This window comes from Anabrus simplex, chromosome 4 (genome assembly GCF_040414725.1).
Source record: "Anabrus simplex isolate iqAnaSimp1 chromosome 4, ASM4041472v1, whole genome shotgun sequence".
In the NCBI taxonomy this organism is placed as follows: Eukaryota; Metazoa; Arthropoda; class Insecta; order Orthoptera; family Tettigoniidae; genus Anabrus; species Anabrus simplex.
The window spans coordinates 205,731,052-205,737,051 of record NC_090268.1 but is presented as its reverse complement, the minus strand read 5'-3'; positions in this window follow the sequence as shown (position 1 = coordinate 205,737,051).

Below are 6,000 nucleotides of genomic sequence, written 5' to 3'. Positions count from 1 at the left end.
AGTCAAACACATCATGATAGAAACACCATATCCATTGACCTGGCCGGGCATCGAACTCCAGGTATTCAGCATCGCAACATTACAGTGACCTATCCTTTCGTACGACACAATGTGGACAGTCACGAAGTGTAATTAGTATTTTAAATATCAATGTGCTGTTCCTAAAATCTCTCAAATGGAATTGTATAACAAATGACATTAGTATTCTCATTTTATAAGATCTTAACCAAAGCAGTGGATTCCTCAAATACACACAACCAGTCAGCGAACGATACTGTTATCTCCGAACGTAACTCACATCTGCTATCTCCAATGACACGGCAAAATTTATGTGGACACTAAATGATCTCTCCGTTCTAATTAAATCCATATCTCTTTTAAATTATCTTACTAATCACTTGGCCTCCCGGGCTAACAACAACAATAATTCTGAAGAATTTAGCGCTCTTCAATGTACCTTACACATTCTACATATCTCATTATTTAATTCGTACATTTCTCCTGGATTTCACATCATCTCAAGAAACACTTATCAATTTGCCGGCTCTATATATTTCATATTACACTTCACAGTATCATCGGTTCGTTTCCCACGACTGGTATGTGTCTCTTAAAGGCCTAACTTCGAAACTATCTTCCTAAACCTCACTTGAATTATATGACAGATTATTATTTCCTGACAGCACATTCCGTTTAATGGTCAAAATATACAGGTTACTGACTGATAAAAATGGACCCTAAAATCTCACTGTAATGTGCGCCAATGGCCCAGGTTCGACTCTTCACAACACTAATGATTTTTCTCGATGATCTGAACATACTATCATGCACATGCCATAACTATCTCCCTATTCCTAGGATTATTAGCCCAAACTGAATGCCGTCTATCTTACTTAAGTATTTCCACACACGTAATCATGGTATTGAAAAAGATCATATTCACACACGAATCTTATTCTACACAAAATTACTTTCTCCCAGGCATCAGTATATCATATATTATTCCCTACAACTAGCTACCCTTTGCTACAGCAGAAAAAAAATCTAAAAATGAACTTTCATGCAAGGAAAAGAAAAATTATTTACAATTTAAAAATTGAACGTGCATAGGTGATATATGATGAGTCAGGTGGTACTTATCAGTTTCGGTGGCGTCCCGTTCAGCTACACAACATCTGGAATCTCAGGTAGGCCCCATGGTGGAGTTTTAGTGCATCATACTGGTGACTTTAACATTTGCACTAATGCCTTCCTGGGTATCCATATTCTTCATACTTGCTGGCATTTTTATTTACACCGCTTCACAATTATTATCATACTAAAATCACAAACAACATATACGTAGGTTACTTATGAATACACTTTTCACTATCATTGATACAGTCACAAATAAAAACAAAAAACATTCAGTCTCTGCAATATCCTGCGATACACGACTCGCGACACGGCAAAGCGTCCCAATGCTCGAAATGACTCCGGACCTCGTTACCTCGTTACAGTTAATATTCTGGTACTATTCCTTCACTCCCATTATATACGTGAAAGTAAGATGCGTCGGATTCAGTTATGCTTTGAGGCTATTACAATTATCAGGCTAAGAAAATGCTCAAGATTTCTACGAGTGACAAGCGTCAAGCACCATTCTTCTATCCCGTTCCGAATCGCGCAGCAGAGTGCTTCTCCACAGCCGCGCGTGACTTTCTTCCAGCACACCGACACACGGGGAAATCCCCTCATCCGTGGTGCAATATCCTCTTGGGTATAACCACCTTTATTGGTCACAATAGTTTATATGGAGAACATCGTCTTAAATTCTCGTTTAACTGGAAGCCTAAAATTAATTTTACGTTGTCCTTGGCGAAATTTTATCCATTATTTGAGGGCTTTTACACTGGCGGCCATATTTCTTTTCCCCTTCTCCTCGAACATACCGTACGCTGATTTGTTGCACAGAAGGGCTGCCAACTTAAATCCAAGTAACTCGATCACACTTCCTTTCCCCTTATAAGTGGAAGATTACATAGCTTTTATATTGCGCCATCCAATGACCTCGACACGTGTACTCCAGTTTCAAGCTGAGGCAACGGAATTTTAACACACATCCGGTCTCTACTGTAATTTCAATCCATTCTCGTGTAATTTTCTCTAATTTATAATATTTTATGCCAATGATCCAACCCATTCGGGTTCACTATATTCTTTTGCGCATACTACTTGTTTTGACACCAAAACTCCTAAAAGAACACAGGGGGAAAATACACAGTTACTCTCATTCGCCGCCATCATCTCACGTGGATGGTGGACAGAGCCTCATCAATTTCCTTTTCCCCAAAAACTGGGATGCAAATAGGAAGTTCTAAGGACTCCTTAAGTTTGGCAATATCTGCCACAACCGTGTCTCCAGATTGGACATCACTAATGAGGAGCTCATAAATCAGTTCCTCCGGGAGCGAGGACTTCGCGAGGACCAGACATGTTAACGGAAAACGTTAATAATTTCGAAAATTTCCAGCAACCGAGAAAATTCTTAGAGTTCGAAGCGAATCCTACGTTTAGCCGTCAAAAGGGGCTTTATCTATACCCATTCAACCACGTTCTGCTACTACTTGTTCCGGGGTTATCCGTGGAACGCAGAGAGGTGAAGGGGTATATCTACGATATCAAAGATTAATTTAAAACTTTAAAATAAAGGTTATATTTCTTCCGACTTACCTGAGTGAGAAGAAGATCCAGGAGATCAAGACCCTGGATGGTCTTTCCTACCAGGAAGCGCGCCGTAAGTTTAATTCCACGAATACACCTGCCCGTACACTCGACTACAGCATGATAGCTCAGAGTCTTCCAGGTTCGTCATTTTCAGCATCGTCACCTGTGCTGATCGCTGCGCCCAAGGCGACTGTTGCTGCTCCCAGCGACGTCGCAAAGAGTAAAAGCTCGAAGGGGGGACGACCCCACCTTCGACCAACCAGAAGTCTGTGCAGGCTGGCAGTTGCCAGCCGGCACAGCAAGGGGGGGAAGACTAAGTCTCCCCCCCTAAGAGGTCGACGAAAGTCGTGCCCCAGCCGGCGGAGGCGGCATCGTCGACCAGGGCTGGGAAACCATCTCCCAGCCCGTCTAAACTAGAAAAAAGAAGGGGAAGAAGAGTGCCCGTCTTGAGCGCTCTCGGACTTCCCCTGCGAAGGAGATGTCATGCCCCCCACCTGAGGGGTATGAGTCTGCGCCGGGAGGTACTCCTGCTCCCAAACTTGCGCGCTCTCCTCGTAGGGGACCCCTTCGCCCCCGAAAAACGTCGCAGTTCTGGGCGGCATCCCCGCCGTCTGTTGACGACGAGATGGATGTCGCGCTGTCCACAACATCTACGGATGTAGATGTTGATAGTCTTTAAATTTGTGAGCATTTTATCGCTCATAACCTAACACTTCTTATATCGTAATGGTTATGACAGGCATCTTGCTGAGTTACGTCAGCTCATTAGTGAGTACGCAGCGAGTATAGTCTATATTCAGGAGACCAACTTCAGACCTGGTCATCATACGGTCTTGAGAAATTTTGGGCTATACTGTACAGAACGGTACTATGCTCACCGGGCTTCCGGTGGCGTTGGCATTTTTGTACGTTCTGATACCTGCAGCGAAAAGGTTCCATTAAGAACCCAGCTCGAGGCTGTAGCTGTTCGCGTTTCACTGCCTGTCATAGCAGCAGTGTGTAATGTTTATTTTCCACCAGTCCAGCATCTTAATATAACTTATGTCGTTGATCTCATAGATCAGCTTCCACCTCCCTTCCTTTTATTGGAAGATTTTAACGCCCATCACCCCATGTGGGGCTCTGAGGCGCCTTGCCCCCAGGGAAGAGAACTGGAAACATTAGCAACAGAGATGGATTTATGTATTTTGAACACAGGAGAACCAACTCACTTTAGTGTACGTTATGGCATGCATTCTCGCATCGACCTATGTCTATGCAGCCGAACGTTGGTTCCACTGTTTCGGTGGAATACACACGATGATCTCTGTGACAGTTACCATTTTCCCATTATCTTTACTTTGTTGAAGTATAAATCCGTCGAGGCTCCCTCTCGATGGATTCTTAAAAGTGCTGATTGGGCAAAGTACTCATCACTAGCTGTCTTTAATGACGATATCAGGCGGACTGTCGGTGAGGAAATAACTTATGTCACCCAAGTTATTCTTGCTGCTGCTGTGGAGTCCATTCCGTTCTTCTCGGGTACTCCTCGCCGAAAACACGTTCCCTGGTGGAACGATGAAATTGCAGCAGCCATCACAGAACGCCGTCGCGCTCATGAACGTTACCGTAGACAGCCTACTGTGGCCAACTTGGTAATATTTAAGAAACTCCGCGCTGAGGCGCGAGTTCTTATTCGACAAAGTAAGAAGGCTTCATTGGAGAGATATGTGTCGTCTATGAAGTCACATACTCCATCATCCCAAGTGTGGACGAAGCTTCGACGGACTTCGGGTATTCACGGATCATCTGCTGTACCGGGAATTTCCATTGCAGGCAGTGTCGCCACTGACCCTCTTGCGTTGCTAACCATCTCGCTAGTCATTTCGCGGATGTCTCCGGCTCCGGGAATTACCATCCTGATTTCCTATCTCTGAAGCGGGAGGCAGAACGTCATCACCTTACTTTTGCCACCCAAGCTTCAGAGGACTACAACGTGCCCTTTACGGTGTGGGAACTCCGTAGCGCCTTAGCGCTTTGCAAGGACACGTCTCCTGGACCGACCAACATCCACAACCAGATGTTGAAACACCTTAGTGATGATAGTCTCCTATATCTCCTTCGTGTGTTCAACCGAATCTGGGTAGAGGGTGATTATCCGTCTCAGTTGCGAGAGGGCATAGTCATTCCTGTCCTGAAGCCTGACAAGGATCCTAAGTATGCAGGAAGTTACAGACCAATTTGTCATACAATCTGCCTGTGTAAGCTATTTGAGAGGATGGTAAATCGCCGACTCGTGTGGTGTCTGGAGAAGCAAGGACTCTTGTCCGAGTACCAATGTGGTTTTCGAGCCGCTCGCTCGACTACTGACCACTTGATACGCCTGGAGAGTTCTATCCAGGATGCGTTTTTTCGCAAACAGCACTTGGTAGCTGTTTTCTTTGACTTGGAGAAGGCCTACCACACCACCTGGCGATATGGCATCTTTTCCGTCCAGCATCAATGGAGATTCCGAGGTAACTTGCCGGGATTTGTTGCGAATTTTTTGTCCCTCTGTCTATTCCTTGTCCGAGTAGGGAGGACCTATTCGCAATACTACGTTCAAGAAAATGGAGTCCCACAGGGATCGGTTCTTAGTGTCACTCTTTTCGCGATTGCTATAAACGGTATTGTTGCTGCTGCTGGTCCAGCAGTAATACCGACCCTATATGTGGATTTTGCTCTGCACTATAGCTCGTGCAGTATGGCAGTCGCTGAGCGACAGTTACAGCAAGCTATCAGGAGGGTGGAGCAGTGGACCTTAGAACATGTCTTTCGGTTTTCTGCCGCAAAGTCCTCTGTTGTCCACTTTTGTCGTCAACGTACTCTTCACCCCCATCCAAAGCTTTATTTAGGCAGTGTCGTTCTTCCCGTTGTTGACACTTACCGATTTCTTGGCCTCCTTTTTGACAGCAAATTATCGTGGGAGCCACACGTGCGGCAGTTAAAAGTGCAATGCACTAGGAAGCTTAATATCCTGAAGTTTCTTAGCAGCACTTCATGGGGGGCTGACCGCACGGTGCTCCTACGATTGTATAGGGCACATATATAACTCGACTAGACTACGGCAGTGCAGCATATGGCTCAGCAAGACCAAGCGTTCTTGCGAAGCTCAACAACATCCACCACAGTGGGGTTAGGTTGGCGACGGGAGCTTTTCGTACAAGCCCCATAGCTAGCCTGCTCGCTGAGTCTGGTGTGCCGCCTTTACACCTGCGGCGCCAGCAAATGCTTCTTTTGTATGCTGCTAATTTGCGACAGATGCCACTTCATCCC